The following is a 17964-nucleotide window of genomic DNA, read 5'->3' on the forward strand; positions in this document are numbered from 1 at the left end:
TTGTTATGACGGTGACGTCATTAAAGATATTTAAGACATGCGTTCACGTAGAAATCTATTAATGTTTAACTTTAAAATGACGGATGAACTTACAATGGCAACAGCCGAGGAAGATGTTCAAAGAGTCTATTCCAAAAAACTTGCTGCTGATAGAGAAAGTAAAAAAAAAGCGTGTCGAGGAATCAAAAGAACAGCAAGGAAACAGGCTTGAGGCTGATAGAGAAAGAAAGAACAGAAAGCGTGTCGAGGAACTACCAGAGCAACGCGAAACCAGACTTGCTGCTACAAGAGAAAGTGAAAAAAGAAGGCGTGCCGAGGAACTACCAGAGCACCATGAAACCAGACTTGCTGCTAAAAGAGAAAGTGAAAAAAGAAGGCGTGCCGAGGAATCACAAGAACAGCAAGAAATCAGGCTTGCTGCTGATAGAGAAAGTAAGAAAAGAAAGCGTGCCGAGGAATCAGAGCAACCTGAAAGTTATCGCCTGGCATTCAGGTACAGCCCAGTCGATGATTATTGCTTGAGTAGATGTGTTCAAATCGGGACTATGTCTAAAATTTGTCCCTATTGCAAGGCCTTGAAATTCAATGGTGAAACAATGGGAATGTGTTGCGCCTCAGGAAAAGTCAAACTTCCTCTATTGGGTGCACCACCAGATCCATTGAAGACTTTCCTTACTGGAACTACGTCAGAATCTAAGCGTTTTTTGTCACAAATCAGAAAATATAACTCATGTTTCCAAATGACGTCATTTGGACTCCAAATCGAAAATCCAGATCAATTTATGTCTACTTTCAAAGTAAAAGGGCAAATTTATCATAGAGCAGGGTCCCTTCTACCATTCTCAGGCGAGAATCATAAATTTTTACAATATTACTTCATCAGTGATAAAGATTCTGATTTGAATGCACGTTGCGAAAGTTTCCCAATTGCAACATCTTTTCCACGAAAATAATAATTTAGTGCGTCTGTTCAAAACAGCCATCGATTTGATGCCTACTAATACGCATAAAATTGTTATTTCCGCTGACAAAACGCCTCCTGGCCAACATGTGCGTAGATACAATGCTCCAACTATCGACGAAGTGGCAATCGTTATGGTCGGTGATCAGTTTTTACCTCGAGTTACTATTCTTCATAAGCAAAACGCTCAGTTGTTAAGAATTGCTGAAACTCATCGATGCTACGATGCCCTACAATATCCTATCATTTTTTGGGATGGAGCCGACGGCTATCACTTTAATATTAAATTGATGAATCCAGCCACTAACAAAGAAATGAATAAGAAATGCAGTGCAATGCATTATTATTCCTATAGACTAATGATTCGGCAGGATGAAGAAAATTATATTTTAAAATGCCGTGAATTGTTTCACCAAGTCGCCGTTGATATGTATGTTAAAATTGAATCAGAACGTTTGCTATATATCCGCCTGAATCAGACCAAGCTCCGCTTTGAACAATACATTCATTTGCGAGATGCAGTTATAAATGACGGTAATACCACAAACGTTGGAAGATTAACAATTTTACTTTCGTCATATGCTGGCAGTCCCCGTCATATGCATGAATATGCTCAAGAAGCTATTGCGTATGTTCGTCTCTATGGTCGTCCAGGTTTATTTGTTACATTTACATGTAATCAATCTTGGGACAAGACACTGCAGCTTTTACTTCAAGGACAATCGGTGGTTTATAGACATGACATTACGGCCCGTTTCTTCCGGCAAAAGTTGAAATCACTGATAAACTACATAGTAAAACTTGAAGTGTTTGGATCTTTTCGCTTTGCAAAAATGATTCTTTTGCAAAAAAAAATTCTGTATACTGAAGTGCCTTCGTATTACACGTGGAATACTAAAAATAAAGTATTTGAACGTCGAAAACAGGGTAAGTCAGTCGACGGCCAACCTACCATCTTCAAAGATACCACGATAGGAAGACTCTACACCGTTCACCCCAATCAACATGAATGCTTCTTTCTACGCCTACTTTTGGTGAATGTAAACGGTCCAACAAAGTTACAGTACGAGTGATCTATTGTCGTATGTACAAAATAACATTTCCAAGTTAACGTCGGAACAAAAAGACATTTATGATACGATAATGCATTGTGTCGATAACAACGTTGGAGAAATTTTATTTTTGGATGCGCCAGGAGGTACTGGTAAAACGTTTGTGATAAAACTGATTCTGGCATCAATTCGATCAAAAAATGATATAGCGTTGGCAATTGCGTCGTCCAGAATAGCCGCAACATTGCTGCCTGGTGGAAGAACTGCTCATTCCGCTTTGAAATTGCCTCTGAATTTGCATTCTACAGAAACTCCCACGTGCAACATTTCCAAATCATCTGGGATGGGTAAAGTATTGCAGCAATGCAAACTTATTATTTGGGATGAGTGCACAATGGCACACAAAAAAGCGCTCGAGGCTCTGGATCAATGCTTGAAAGATTTGCGAGGGAAGTCGAAACCCTTTGGCAGCACATTAAAATTGCTTGCGGGAGATTTCAGGCAAACATTACCTATAATACCTAGATCAACTCCTGCAGACGAAATGAATGCTTCCTGAAAAATTCTAATTTATGAGCACACGTAAAAACATTAAAATTAACTACAAATATGCGTGTCCGATTGCAAAACGATGACTCTGGTCAAACATTTTCAGATCAATTGCTGGCAATTGGAAACGGAAAGCTCCCAGTAGACTCAATTTCAGGACGTATACACCTACTTGCTGATTTCTGTAATTTAGTGACGTCCAAAAATGAATTGAATGAAAAAGTATTTCCGAATATTCTAAAAAATTATAAAAATAATAAATGGCTAAGTGAAAGAGCAATTCTCGCACCCAAAAATATAGACGTCCACGAAATCAACAATATTGTTTTGACCAAGATTCGAGACCAGGCAGTCCTTTACAAGTCAGTCGACACAGTTTTGTAACCAAATGAAGCGGTTAATTATCCATCTGAATTTTTAAATTCCGTGGATCTTTCAGGGTTTCCACCACACGTGCTACAACTAAAAATAGGCGTACCAATAATACTTTTAAGAAATATCAACCCACCAAAGCTTTGCAATGGCACGCGACTTGCCGTAAAAAAAACAATGGAAAACCTAATAGAGGCCACAATCTTGACAGGGCCTTTTGAGGGTGAGGCTGTTCTTATTCCTCGCATTCCCATGATTCCAACGGATCTGCCTTTTCAATTTAAAAGATTGCAATTCCCAATTCGATTAGCATTTGCAATCACCATTAACAAAGCTCAAGGTAAATCATTAGAAAAATGTGGTATAGATCTTAATACTGATTGTTTTTCCCATGGACAATTGTACGTTGCATGTTCGTGGGTCGGGAAACCTGACAATCTATTTATATGCAGCGACAATTGGACAACGAAGAATGTTGTATATTCGCAAGTTTTACGCAGTTAATTTGTATTGTATCTATCTATCTATCTATCTATATAAAAACGAGTTGTGTGTATGCATGTTTGTTTGTTTGTAAAAAGAGCGTTTGCATATGACGTCATTATTAGTATATACGGCTTTGTATATGCACAATGGGAAAAGCCAAGAATGTTGTATATTCGCAATTTTTACGTAGTTTGAAACATATATATAAATCTATCTATATTCAGAGGTGGGACACAAGGACCTAAACTACAATGGCGCGTAACTAATATGGCGCGTAACGACTTACGCGCGCGGGGGGGCTTGTGTTAGCTGTTGGGGTGGCGCGAAGCGCCACCCCAACAGCTAGTATCTATATATAAAAATAAGTTGTCTGTCCGTTACGCCAGATTACATCTTATCTATATATAAAAATGAAACTAAACTGAAAAGCAAACTGAAACTAAAAATGTAGAAACTGGGAATTGCATAAATATTTTTGTATATTTTGACAATAGATTAAAGCAATTCGAAAACCTTATAACACATATTTATTATTTTGAGGTTTATTATAAATTGTTGAGTGATAGCATGCTTGGCACGAAAAATTTTTTTTAACAGTCAATGTTAGAATGAACACTGGCAAATTGAAAAACATTGAAAAAGATAGAATGTTACCAAATCCTACAAAAGAAGAAACAGCCGAGGAAGCTGCTCAAAGAGTTAATGCCAAAAGGCTTGCGGCTAAAGAACGCAAAACCGCGCAATTAGAAGAAGATCAACCTGGACAGCGAGAGTCAAAATGTATAAAAACTGAAAATGATAGCGATGATGATTGGGTTTGGGATTTTGACTTGGATAAGGTTATCAATGCCTACCAGATTTTACTTAAAAACAAAGGTTCGGCGACATGTATTTACTTTTGAAAAATAAAGAAGAAAAAGAAAACTGAAACTAAAAATATAAGAACTGGGATCTATCAATATAACGTTTGCATATGACGTCATTATAAGTACATAAGGCTTTGTATATGCACAGACAATGGGAAAGCCAAGAATGTTGTATATTCGCAAGTTTTAAGTCGTTCAAAACACATATATAAATCGAACTATATTCATAGGTGGTACACAGGGATCAACCCCTGCAGACGAAATGAATGCTTGCCTGAAAAATTCTAATTTATGGGCACACGTAAAAACATTAAACTTAACTACAAATATGCGTGTCTGATTGCAAAACGATGACTCTGGGCAAACATTTTCTGATCAATTGCTGGCAATTGGAAACGGAAAGCTCCCACTAGACTCAATTTCAGGACGTATACAACTACCTGCTGAATTCTGTAATTAAGTGACGTCCAAAAATGAATTGATTGAAAAAGTATTTCCGAATATTCTAAAAAATTATAAAAATAATAAATGGCTAAGTGAGAGAGCGATTCTTGCACCCAAAAATATAGACGTCCACGAAACCAAAAATATTGTTTTGGCCAAGATTCGAGACCAGGCAGTCCTTTACAAGTCAGTCGAAACAGTTTTGGAACCAAATGAGGCGGTTAATTATCCGTCTGAATTTTTAAATTCCGTGGATCTTTCAGGGTTTCCACCACACGTGCTACAACTAAAAATAGGCGTACCAATAATACTGTTAAGAAATATCAACCCACCAAAGCTTTGCAATGGCACGCGACTAACCGTAAAAAAACAATGGAAACATAATAGAGGCCACAATCTTGACAGGGCCTTTTGAGGATGAGGCTGTTCTTATTCCTCGCATTCCCATGATTCCAACGGATCTGTTTTTTCAATTGAAAAGATTGCAATTCTAAATTCGATTAGCATTTGCAATCACCATCAACAAAGCTCAAGGTCAATCATTACAAAAATGTGGTATAGATCTTAATACTGATTGTTTTTCCCATGGACAATTGTACGTTGCATGTTCGAGGGTCGGTAAACCTGACAATCTATTTATATACAGCGACAATTGGACAGCGAAGAATTTTGTATATTCGCAAGTCTTACGCAGTTAGTGTGTATTGTATCTATCTATCTATCTATCTATCTATATAAAAACGAGTTGTGTGTATGAATGTTTGTTTGTATGTAAAAAGAGCGTTTGCATATGACGTCATTATCAGTACATAAGGCTTTTTATATGCACAGACAATGGGAAAGCCAAGAATGTTGTATATTGGCAAGTTTTACATCGTTCAAAACACATATATAAATCTAACTATATTCATAGGTGGTACACAGGGACACAACTACAATGGCGCGTAACGACTTACGCGCGCGGGGGGTTTGGGGGTGGGGGTGGGCACAAAGCACCCCAAGCTGTTGGGGTGACGCTTCGCGCCGCCCCAAACAGCTAGTTTATTTATATATTTCGAATGCTTCATACGATATAAAGAAACCACACAAAGACGGAAGTTAAAATAGAGAAAATTACAAAAAGAGAATAAGAAAAAAGACATCACAACGTTTATCAGGACAATGAATGAAGATCATTTATAAAACACTGAACAACAGTTATATATTTACAACTTTAAACAACACCGTATAAGATCCGTAATCCGTAAGTGAAAACTGATTTTACGGTTATGTTTTAAAATACGTTTTGATAGAGCTATCAAAGGACTGGCAGTTTTACTTTTACGGATCAATCTGAATTTCGGGCCTACAGGGGTAAATGCAGTAAATATTTCACAAAATTCGAAATATTGTGAACGGAGTTTACGTTTATCTGACCTGTTAAGTGAAACCTAACCTGTTACCTAACCTGTTAGTGAAAAAATCTTCTTAAATGATGCTGTGTATAGAAAATCTAATAAAGCTCTGCTTTTATGTGGCAATTGGGGCAAATGTTCAGGGCTCGATCAATGTGAGAAGTTGCAACTGCCCTTTTAACTTGTTTTCCTAAGAAAATCATCTCAACTGGACTGGCAGGGTGGAATCTGAATTACCTCAATTAGACTCCAGGGTGCTATCTCTATTTATTCTGTGGTACTATTTTCTTGAAGTAGATATTTAGGTTTCCACTTTGATAGTTTACTCGGTTTTTCTTTCGCTTAGCTCGCTCTGTTAACACCATAATGAATTGACCTAAACTGGCTAGTGGTGTAATCTAAAATCTATGTCCTAGTGGTATAACGTTTATTATATTCTAACGTCATCATAACTAACATCGCAATGCAGATTCTACTTTTTATGTCATTTATGGTTATAACCTATGATAATGACGTCAGTCATCATCTTGTGTATGAAAAGGCAGCCTTTGTAAAGTAATTGATTTTATTTAAAATATTATCTTTTGTTAACTACAAAAGGCACTAGATAGGGCAATTTTCTTTAAAATGAGCCAAAAAATGGCTATATATGATATTACAGTGTCCAGATAGCTTAGGACAAGGAAAAACGGGGAAAAAAGATGCTGTCGATGGACAATACCGTGATTGCAGCCGCCTTCCTTTGTTTTCCAAGCCAATGGATTTTCCTTGTGGCTCAAGCCGTTGGACTTTAATTTTCCTTTATAGAGTTTTCGGACAAGGCAATTCTAATGCTTAATATGGGATTCGATTTTATACCATCTTTAGGAGATATGTGCTATTGTATTTCTTACTATTAGACCAAATTTCTTACTCTAGGGTGTTTCTTACTACGTTCGAAAGAGGCAGCATCATACTAGGTGCCCCTACCGCAGCAACAACAATGTGAGCCGTGATTTGGGCTTTGCTAGGTAGCAACCAAAGGTTCTACCATGATGAAACAGAATGTTGTTTGTTTTTTTATTGTCTTTAAAATGACAACAGAAATGTGTAATCTTTCAATTTGCTTCTTTACGGTTCGCCAAAACGTTTATATGTTTTTGGGTTACAAATCCAAAATATTTCTGAAAATCAATGGGGAATTTGAAATAATATAATAAAATGTCTAGATATTTAGTTTGTGCTATCCTAAAGTGGAAATATCGGAAACCCTTAAGGAATCCCCGCGAAGTCAAGTGTCCGAACGAAAGTTCGAATTTACATGGCACTAGTCCGCACCGTTCTCCTTTAGGGATGTGAAACATAGTCGGTAAAACTACAGCATGAGAATACACTGAAAGTATTTGAGCATACTTGTCTGCGAAGAATTCTCAGAGTACAGCTACGTGACCGTATCTCCAACTCGGATATACTTCGAATGTGCAATATTCAGAGAGATGTGGCGCTCCCTATTAAATAAACGCCGTTTGAAATGGTTGGGCCATGTATTACGGAAACCGCCAGAGTACCTGCCTCACCAAATACTTCTAGTTGAGCCTGTTCTATTATTAATACCTTCCTAGCCTAAACAAGACTTAGCAGCTTCCTTATTCATCATGAGCCCTACTCCCTGTCTATGTACCCCATCCTTCTTGCCTGAGTAAATAAATTCTTTGTCACCTAATTTCATGCTTCCTACCCCTGGGATATGACTTTCTGAAACTCCCAATAAATACAGTTTAAACTGTCGTACTTCGTCAGTCAAAATGTCAATGCGATAGTCATTTTTTAACGTCGTAACATTCCAAGTTCCAATTTTCATGTTCGTTAAATTTTTGAAATTATTTTGGCCTCAGGAAAAGTAATGATTCCGGATACCAGTGCAGGGCGGGGACCAACATATCTTCTCAAGTCTACAACGACAGCGCTTAAGCCGGCCTAGAACCAGACAGCAAGAAGTCCCTGGGACCTCCAGTAAGTTGGAAGCTTTGTGCAATCCTGGGCCCATCTTGGTCACAACATAGTTTTCAGCACTTGGCGATGCTCTTCTATCAACAAGAGTCGAAATCCTGAACAGACAGTCCCAAGTCCATTACCTTCGATTCATTATTTGAATCTTGATATTTGTGAATCTTGTTCCAAACTCTTATATTTGAGATTGATATTTGAATCTTGTTCCGAATTCTTTTGAACTGGTATCTCATCTCCAACTGTTTTTTCAAATGTGTTTTAGTAGTTTGTTTGTGCCCAACTCGTTCTTACGCGGTAGCGTTACGTTACTTCTAAAAAAAGGAAAAGATCCGGTTTCTTGTAGTTCTTATAGGCCCATAACGGTAGCTTGTACTCTTAGCAAGCTTTTTGAACACCTCCTACTACTTTATGTCACTAAGCTTGCTCTAAATGATGATAATCAATTTGGTTTTAGATCGGGGCTAGGCTGTCGGCATGCTCACCGTGCTTTGACTTCTTTATTAAAAGATGCCCATCGCACTCGTCGTGTGCTTCATTTCGAAACCCTAGACTTGTCTAAAGCATTTGACAGTGTTTGTCATACTCAAGCATGGAGAACATTATGCCAGAGAGGAGAAAATCCGTCGGTAATTCACGTGCGTCGTTTATGGTACTCCCATTCTTACCTTCGCCTTAAGTCATTAGATAATTTTTATTTCGGTCATATTCCTGTTTGTTGCGGTGTAAGACAAGGGGGAGCTCTTTCGCCGTATATTTTTAATGCTTGTGTTGAAAATGTAGTATCAAAAATATCGAATACGTGCCTACTAGTACCATCTGATATCTCATATCTGGCTTATGCGGATAACCTTCTTCTGATTAGTCAAACTGAGTCTTTTCTTGCCCGGTCAGTGAAGTCAGTTACTTCTGCTTTCCGCGATATCGGCTTGTACCTAAATATAGACAAGTGCGAGTTTCTTCTTTTCAGTGGTAATAATTGTTCAGAATCACTACACTGCGGTGATTTTAGTATTCCTCGTGTTAAATCGTTTCGTTGGCTTGGTATAACAGTTTGCGATTCTATGAATGCTCTCCTGTTTCGTGCTGTCAAAGATATTAGTGATAAGCTGAGGGTCGGTTGCTCTAAGATTGTAGCAAATCGTGGACACTATAGGAGAAGAGCGCTAATTCAGCTTTACTCAAATTTTTGCGATCATTCTGTACTCTTCTGTTCTGGTATTAGGCCACTTCTGTTGAATAGTGATCTAAAACGTATTCGCACAGATTATTACCGGTACTGCAAATTTCTTTTATATCTACCTTGTTCTTACCAGAATACAAAACTGGTTAAAAAATATTGTGTGACAGATATTACTGGTGCTTTCGAAAAATTATCTGCCAATCTAGCTATTGGAGCGATTTATAGGCTAGGATGTTTTCATCACCTTATCTGTCTTTTTTCTGTATGTGATTAAATTTGTTTCTTGTAATTACTTTTGCTGTTTTTCTTTTGCATTTTACTCCACTTAACCTCTGTTTTGTAAAGTGGGTGATAAATAAATTATTATTATTATTATTATATATTCATGCCTACGAATATTATGCTACTACGGGGAGGCAACCCAAAGTAGATAAATTAGTTAAGAACCGAAGAATATGTTGCTGCCCCTTCAAGTCATCCTTATTCAATTCTTAACTGGTTCCCTAGTTATGGAAGGGATACAGCTGTTGAATTCCTTGTAGAAAAAGTAAGAAAGCTCTGACAGTTTTGGAAAAAATTTTCATTAAAGAATAATTCAAATTTCTCAGCATCTAGTTGGAAAATACTGGAGATAATTCTTAGTTTCCGCAATGCATAAATGTTGCTCTAGTATAAGAAGACACAAGGGGTATTTATACTGCTCTCCTTCGCTTTGACTTATCTTTTTTACTTTGTTGCAGATCTCAAATGCAATGGAACAGAAGACCACTACTGAAAAACCAGAAAGTAAGTAATTTTCTTACTGTTTTGTTAATTAATTGAGAAAGCAGGCATATGATCTGGTGGTTGTGTTGTATTCAACACAACCTCCTATGGGGGTGTGTTGCTCTATGGGGGTGAATAATTCCTTAAAGACCTTCTTCCCCCGAGCCCTATACTTTCAACAGAGAGATTTATACAACTAGTCTGTAGCCCATATTCGTGAAGCCACAAGTCTCTTAATTAATGTAAACGTAAGCTCCTCCGCTCCTTTTTTCTCAAAATCATTCGATCAAAACTACGAGAAAGCCATTTAGCCAAAAAAATGAATATGTAAATTTCGTTGTAATTATTCATCTGCGAAGAGCCAAAATCAAAACATGCATTGATTCAAAAACATTCAGAAATTAAATGAAAAAAACAAGTTTTTTAACGGAAAGTAAAGAGCGGCATTAAAACTTAAAACGAACAGAAATTACTTCATACATGAAAGGTTCTGCATCCTCGTCAAAGCCCCGCTCTTTACGCTAAAGTTTTTTCCTATTTTAAAAAATAGAGTTACGAGAAAGAGTCAAACTTTAGGGTAAAGAGCGGGCCGTTGATGAAGAAGCAGAAAAATAAAATTTACAACTGTTATAAATTATGATTCGTTGGAATAAGAAACATTTTGTCGCAGCATTTGAACTACAAAACGTGATTGGACCAAAAGGACGACACCGGGATTCGCGATGGTTGAAAATGATGGGTGAATATGGTGGAAAATGAACTTTTGGCCCAGAATTGCGAAGCACAGTATCAATCCACTGCGCTGCATCAAGGGTTGCATCAAAGATATCGGACATAATCGAAAATGAAGAAAAAAAGAAATTGTGGTTAGAAGATGAGTGACAGCGGGAATCAGAACGAGTCACTAAAAAAAATAAAGTAAAACGACATTTTTGTCTAGAAGACATGAAACAACAAGGATAGAAGCGAATTAAAAACGAAAGTTCAATTAACAATATATGTGTTCCAGCCATGATAAACTTAAACTTGCTGATGTCTTGAATAATTCCACACTTTGTGCTCAGTTGACCGTGTTCAGTTTTCAGCTTGGTTTTATTTTTGTTTTCCATCCATAAAGAGACATGCACAGCAAGACAATTGGTAGTTTCTACGGTCTACTCCCCGCTTCGTTAGTACTTCATAGACAGCATTTAATACTAATTGACTTGCGTGCTAAACCTGAAATCTTTTGTCCGTGAGGATAGGGGTTGACAAATGGTATTGGCAGTTTTGACTGTTTATATTTATACATTTTTTCTAAGTAAAATTGCTATTTTTGAAATTTCCTTATTTGTCCAGGTACCTTGGAACCGTTTCTAAAACTGCGACTATGTTGCTGGTGTTATTTTTTATTATCATTATTAGTTAATATCAAGTACCTGCTACCTGCAGCTCCTTCCAATAATTTTGAAAACAAAAGTGATTTAGATTTCAGCAATTTAATTTTGACCATTCTATGTTTCAGGAGAGGCCCGTGGATACTCGAGTAAATTTACATGGCTTGCAAACATTGGAAGAGTGATACATTTCTGTTTTTTAATGTTGGTGTCAATCATCCACACACTTACATGGGTCCGTTTCGAGCCCCCTTCAACAGCAGGTCCCATATTGGTCACGCAGTTCCAGATTGTCCAGGGCATGTGTAATACAGCAATCAATATTTGGAAGACCCTGTTCTTTTCAATCGACGTCCTAAGCGGGGAAAAAGTTTGGTTCATCGTGACCCAAATACTGACCTCAATTATTTTCGAGTCCTATGTTCCACGGGTACATAACCTTTAATTTCTTTTTTTTTAAAATTTGGCGTACATGGTATAATAAATAGATTTGAAAGCTGAATTTGTCAAAAAAAAATACAAATTCAATTCCTGTTTTATCAACTATATGGTTGGAATCCAATTTATATTTTAAGCTTAATTTTAATATGTAATGAAGGTATAAAAGCCATTAAGTTTAATAGTGGATGTAAATCCACTCAAGGTACTAAAGCCAATGGACATTAAAAAAACAAACAAAAAAATTAGCCTTTTCTGCCCTTAATTGCTGGCACATATCTGTCATGCTAATTGCGGCTCCATCATGCCTAGGGCGCGTGGCTCGTTCCACCTCCCAACTAAGCTGAAATCTCTTGCTTGGGTATTGTCTCTTGCTTGCGGATAGCAGAGATACTTCCAAGCAAGTTTTGCTAGTCTTTGAAACAAATTTTGCATCTTCACCGTCACTCTAACGGACAGTCTTTTTTTTCTTTTTTTTTTCTGTCTATGACATCCTCACTCAGATACCTTTTTAGTCCCTGATAAATAATATCATCTGCTGAATCTTCTTCATCACTTGTCGAAGTTGCAAGTCTGTTAGCAACCATGCTGTCAATCAAACCTGCTGTGCCTCCTCTCCTTTGTTTGGATACAGGGGTGCAGCTAGGATTATAAGTTTGGAGATAGGATTTAAATATTGTCTCGAAAAAATCGCCAAACATGTTGACAAATTTCAACACACCAGCTAGATTTCCAACATAAATGGTTACATTTTTTATCCCCATTTAGCGACATCCCCTCTGTTAGCTGCGCCCCTGACTGGATATCATGGTTTGAACTGATTGACTCTTGGATCTCTTACCCACGTATGTGAACATTCATTAAATCAAAATTTATGCTTTATTTTATTCTTTTTAGTTTGTTTTGGTAAAAGTAGTACGTTCTTGAACTCAACATGCATTTCAAATATTGATGCACCACTTATGATTTGACAAGTAGGTGTGTATTGACAAGTACTTACAACAAACATTCTTTGACTTCATTGGACGCATTTCTGCTGATCTCTCCAATATGGTCAGACTTAGCTGGTAGCTTCATTTCCAAGGAGTGGACAAGCAAAACCATAAAAAATCTGACACCATTTTCTTGATAAGTTGCCCATGAAAAAAAAAATCGGCTGATATCTGGTATTTTTTTTTTTTTTGCTGAAATTCGATTATGACACTGACTCCAATATCGGTATGATGTACCGGCCAGCCGTGGGGCTCTAAACCCTTTAGTAGACCCTACGTTCTTCTCAAATATCTGCTTAAGTAGCGAAAAGTGACTCCCAGATATCTAGATAGGATTTAAATATTGTGTCGACAAAATCGTCCAACATGTTGAAAAATTTTGAAGACTTGCAACTTCTCTGATTTCAACTTCTGAAAATTTTGACTCACAAGCTAGATTTCCTAGCAAGTTTCTGACCCATAATGAAGACTTGCAACTTCTTTGATCTGAAGTTGTCTTTTCTGAATTTTCAAATCAACTAAATGACCTAAATTACTTCTCAATAGGATATTTATTTGCCTATTACCCTTTCAATTACAATCCTCTACATGCTTAATCATTCCCATTAGCGTACTGACTTTGCGCCCAAATAAACAGGTTATTGATCAACTTCTAACATTTGTCCTTCAAAATTAGCTTTAGTCCCAGATTAAACCTCTGATTTATTCCTAAACTAAATGAAAAAACATGTTTATCTACTGAAAGTAAGTAGCAACCTTAAGATTCAAAACGAACACAAAGCATTCCGTATGTGAAGGGGTTACCCCTCTCTTCCTTAATATCTTGCTCTTTGAGCTGAAGTTTGACCGTTTTTTTTTTCATTTCTTTTTTTTAAACGACTCCTGAACACAATGGCAGTTTAAATAGAATACGAAGCTTTTTCTAAAAATGCTAAAAACTTTACCGTGAAGATTGAAAGGTGTTGAGGAAGGGGATGGAGGAAACCCCTTCAGATACGGAATAATTTGTGTTCGCTTTAAGTTTTTAGGTTAGTCCTTATTTTCAGTCGGAAAAATTTTGCTGTTGGTATTATTTAATGATAACAAGGACCTACTGCGTCTTGACGCATATCTGAAAAAGTGCACATTCCGTCAAAAATATTGCTTCTTAGGCGTGTAGTTTCTATTTATATTTAATTTAAATGATCTGTTCACAACAATTCAAATAATGACAAGAGGGACAATGTTAAGGATATATCTAAAGCAAAAAGAAAAAATGACAGTTCAGCGTAAAAATTTCAATTTTGTGACGTTTTACGCCTTAATTACTTCAAAATCTTTTTTTTAGGGTGCAACGAAAAAAAAATCCTTTTTAATTTTGAGCCCGTTTAGACATAAGAATGTTTTAAGTTTTTCGTGACTATTTTTCTTTAGTTCAGTACGCTATTCATGATAGACCTGTGCTGAAAATAAGAAAGAGAAAGAAAATACAAAAGAGCCTGCCGTTTAGATCAATTTTTAGAGGTTGTTATCGTATATTAGAGCAGCTAGTTATTAGGGTCAATGTAAGGACAATACTTTGAAATTTTTAATGCCTCGTAAAAAATTGATAATAAAACAGAAGCTCGTGAGTATTATCATTCTAATTACTATTTCCAGTATTAATGTTCAAATACTGATTTCTTATTTCTACCTTCATCATGTCATATGTTTAGGTTTTTTTTTGTTTCAGCTTCTCTTCTGGTGTCATCCTCCTTTGTTTTCGTGGATTGCAAAATTTATAGTGACATTTTTGTCCTGCTGTACATGGCCAATCTCCTGGGGCCTAGCGTGGATATTGGAAAATATTGTTCATGGGTCTTTCAAGGAGTTTTGGAAAGTAAGTGTTTTCAATCTGATAAGATATTGTTTCTTCTTTCATCTAACAGTTTTTCTGAGCCAGTTATTTACGAAAATAATGTGACCACGCGTAGGGCCACACTTGAATTGTTACGAGTTGAATGGAGTGGCGCTGAAACAAAATACTTAGCAGAAAAGTTTCTGAGCTATTTGTCATAGCTCCATCCTTATAAATTATGATTCGGACTGCGTATACGCTATTCTTTGAATCTGACGAAAATATGTAAAACCTTAATAATAATTTCCCAAAACGGATTGTCAAGAAAAAAGAATTAATTTTTTCACCTGGCTTTGATTGTTGCTAATTTCCAAATAAAATAAAATTTGTAATTTAAAATAAAATTTATTAGCTGTTTTAAGAATATTATTGACTTAAGAATATGGTATATTAGCTTTAAAATAGTATATAAACAATAATTCTTTTACCAACTTGTCTGCTAAAAGTGACAATAAATCAGTCGAACATAAGAGATTCTACAATCAGTTAATTATACCATCACGATGAGCAAATTGGCTATTTAGCTCCATGCATTTGTTGAAGTTGGATCTCTTTTACTACAAGTTTAAAGGCTTTGCCCTGCTCTTTACGCTAAAGTTTTTTATCGTTTTAAAATGTAGAGTTGTGAGAAAGAATCAAACTTTAGCGCAAGGAGTGGGGTGTCGAGGAGGAAAAGCGCCTTTCATATACGGAGTAATTTCTGTTCGTTTTAAGTTTTAATGTCGCTCCTTACTTTCATTTCAAAAAACATGTTTTTTTTATTTAATTTCTGGAAATTTTTGAATTAATGCATGTCTGATTTTGGCTCTCCGTAAATAAATTATTAAAATGAAATTTGCATATTAATTCTTTTTTTTGGCTAAATGGCTTTCTCTTAGTTGTGATCAGATGATTTTGAGAAATAAAGGGTGGGGAAGGAGGCCTAGTTGCCCTCCAATTTTTTGGTTACTTAAAAAGGCAACTAGAACTTTTAATTTTTAAAGAACGTTTTTATTAGTAAAAAATATACGTAACCTAAGAATTAACTTACGTAACAAACTTTTATTTTCTTATATTTTTGATTATATATGAGGGGCTCGGTCTCCTCGTTAATACCTCGCTCTTCACACTAAATCTTGTTTTGTCCCAATTCTTTAAAAATGACCCCTGAATCAGAAAGGCCGTAGAAAATTCCGTAGAGCGAAGTATTTATCTCCTCCTAATTACCTCACTCTTTATGCTAAAGTATTTTTAGAACCCCTCATATGCGTAATAATCTCTGTTCGTTTTATATTTTAATGCTTCTCCTTACTTTCAATTGAAGAAACTTTTTCATGTTTATATTTTCATTGTTTTTTTTTAATAGTAATGCTAGAAAATCCTGCGCCCTTTTCATTGAATTTCTCTTCCTCCACGAAATATTCCTCCAAGGAAAGATCCTCCCATATAGCCCCCTCCCCTGAACTCCACATCCAAACCAAAAAAATCCCCCCTGAAAACGTCGGTACACTTCCCAGTAACCATTACTGTATGTAAACCCTTGTCAAAGTTTGTAACTTGCAGCCCCTCCCCCAGGGACTATGGGGGGGGGGGGGGGTAAGTCATCCCCAAAGACATATTTATTAAGGTTTTCGACTATGCGGAACAAAATAGCTATCTCAAAATTTTGATCCGTTGACTTTGGGAAAAAAATAAGCGTGGGAGGGGGCCTAGGTGCCCTCCAGTTTTTTTGGTCACTTAAAAAGGGCACTAAAACTTTTCATTTCCGTTAGAATGAGCCCTCTTGCAACACTCTAGGACCACTTGGTCGATACGATGACCCCTGGGGAAAAAAAAAATAAACACGTAGCCTACCCGTGATTTGTCTTCTGGCAAAAAATACGAAATTCCACATTTTTGTAGATTAGACCTTGAAATTTTTTCTACAGAGTTCTCTGATACGATGAATGCGATGGTGTCATTCTCGTTAAGATCCTATGACTTTTAGGGGGTGTTTCCCCCTATTTTCCAAAATAAGGCAAATTTTCTCAGGCTCGTAACTTTTGATGACGAAGACTATATTTAATGAAACTTATATACTTAAAATCATCATAAAAATCCTATTCTTTTGATATATCTTTTAGCATCGAAATTCCGTTTTTTAGAGTTTCGTTTGCTATTGAGCCGGGTCGCTCCTTACTACAGTTCGTTACCACGAACTGTTTGATTGCATACCTTCAGGGGACAGACATTATTACAAAAATGGGCCCTAGGTAATAAGAAAAATGTTAAGTGTGGTTGGATATATGATAAATAAAGTATATTTTACTGAAAAAAAAATCTAGTTTAACCCAAAGATAATATTTATAATAAATAAAAGGTTTGAAGAATAAATTTACTTATAAAAGCTGCTCAGCAAAAAAGGTCCGACAGTAAGCAAAGAGAGATTTCCCTAATTATATATTTTGCAAAGCCGTAAAGCGTCCTGTATCCCTCACAAGGTTTGAAAATTTAAAATTTCCAAATTTTATACTAAATCTGATCACTTTTACATATTTAGAACTGAAAAAAGAAACAATTGTCAAGGATGCAACGAAATTGTTCTAGAAATTATAGAATAAATACTTGGAAAATCTGTGTGGCTTCTTATCAACCTAAGAAAGAAAAATAAATAGAAATTTGTCTTGACAATTACTAGTTTTTAGTATTTTTTGACTCCTTGTTATTTATCCAAAAATGTAAAAATTGTATGTTTAGTTTTCTAAACTTTTATTTTCTGGATTTTTTTTATTATTATTCTAAGCTTTGAATTACTATGAATCATGTTATATAAGGATTATAACTTTGTTTGTTCATTTTCTATATTTTTTTATATATGACTACCCAGACAGGGTTAAAAAGTGGTTAAAAATAACATCGAAGCTGGTCAAATCCTGACCTGTGATTATCTTGCTGAAACAAATGAATTTCATATTTGACTGCCATATCAAATTTTGTCGCAAAAAAGGGTTCCATAATAATGGTATTTTGTTGCAAACCAGTATAGACAAAAAGTAATTTTTTATCCATCCCCTTACCTCTTATGCCCGACCACACTGTCGTCAAACTTTTTGATGAGAAAACCAAGATTTTTTTCAATGATCTTTTCAATAATTCGGTCCAAAGTCTCTTACATAAAATAATATAGAGTGGTTCTTTGTTTAGCTACTAGGAGCGAAATAAGTAAAAACGTATGTAAAGTTAAAAAAAGTTAAAAACTCGTTGAA

At 36.0% G+C, this 17964-nt stretch overlaps 2 long non-coding RNA genes across 2 annotated transcripts in view; one reads left to right on the top strand and one right to left on the bottom strand.

Moving 5' to 3' along the window:
• Positions 1–17964, bottom strand: part of LOC136042945 (uncharacterized) — a 79917-nt gene that overhangs the window by 15599 nt on the left and 46354 nt on the right. The gene's annotated exons all lie outside the window — the stretch shown is intronic.
• LOC136042956 (uncharacterized) lies at positions 10032–14770 on the top strand. The gene is made up of 3 exons (XR_010621513.1): positions 10032–10079; positions 11563–11864; positions 14576–14770. It is a non-coding gene; the product is annotated as an uncharacterized LOC136042956 (long non-coding RNA).

The sequence above is a fragment of the Artemia franciscana genome, unplaced genomic scaffold (assembly GCF_032884065.1).
Source record: "Artemia franciscana unplaced genomic scaffold, ASM3288406v1 Scaffold_253, whole genome shotgun sequence".
NCBI classification, from domain to species: Eukaryota; Metazoa; Arthropoda; class Branchiopoda; order Anostraca; family Artemiidae; genus Artemia; species Artemia franciscana.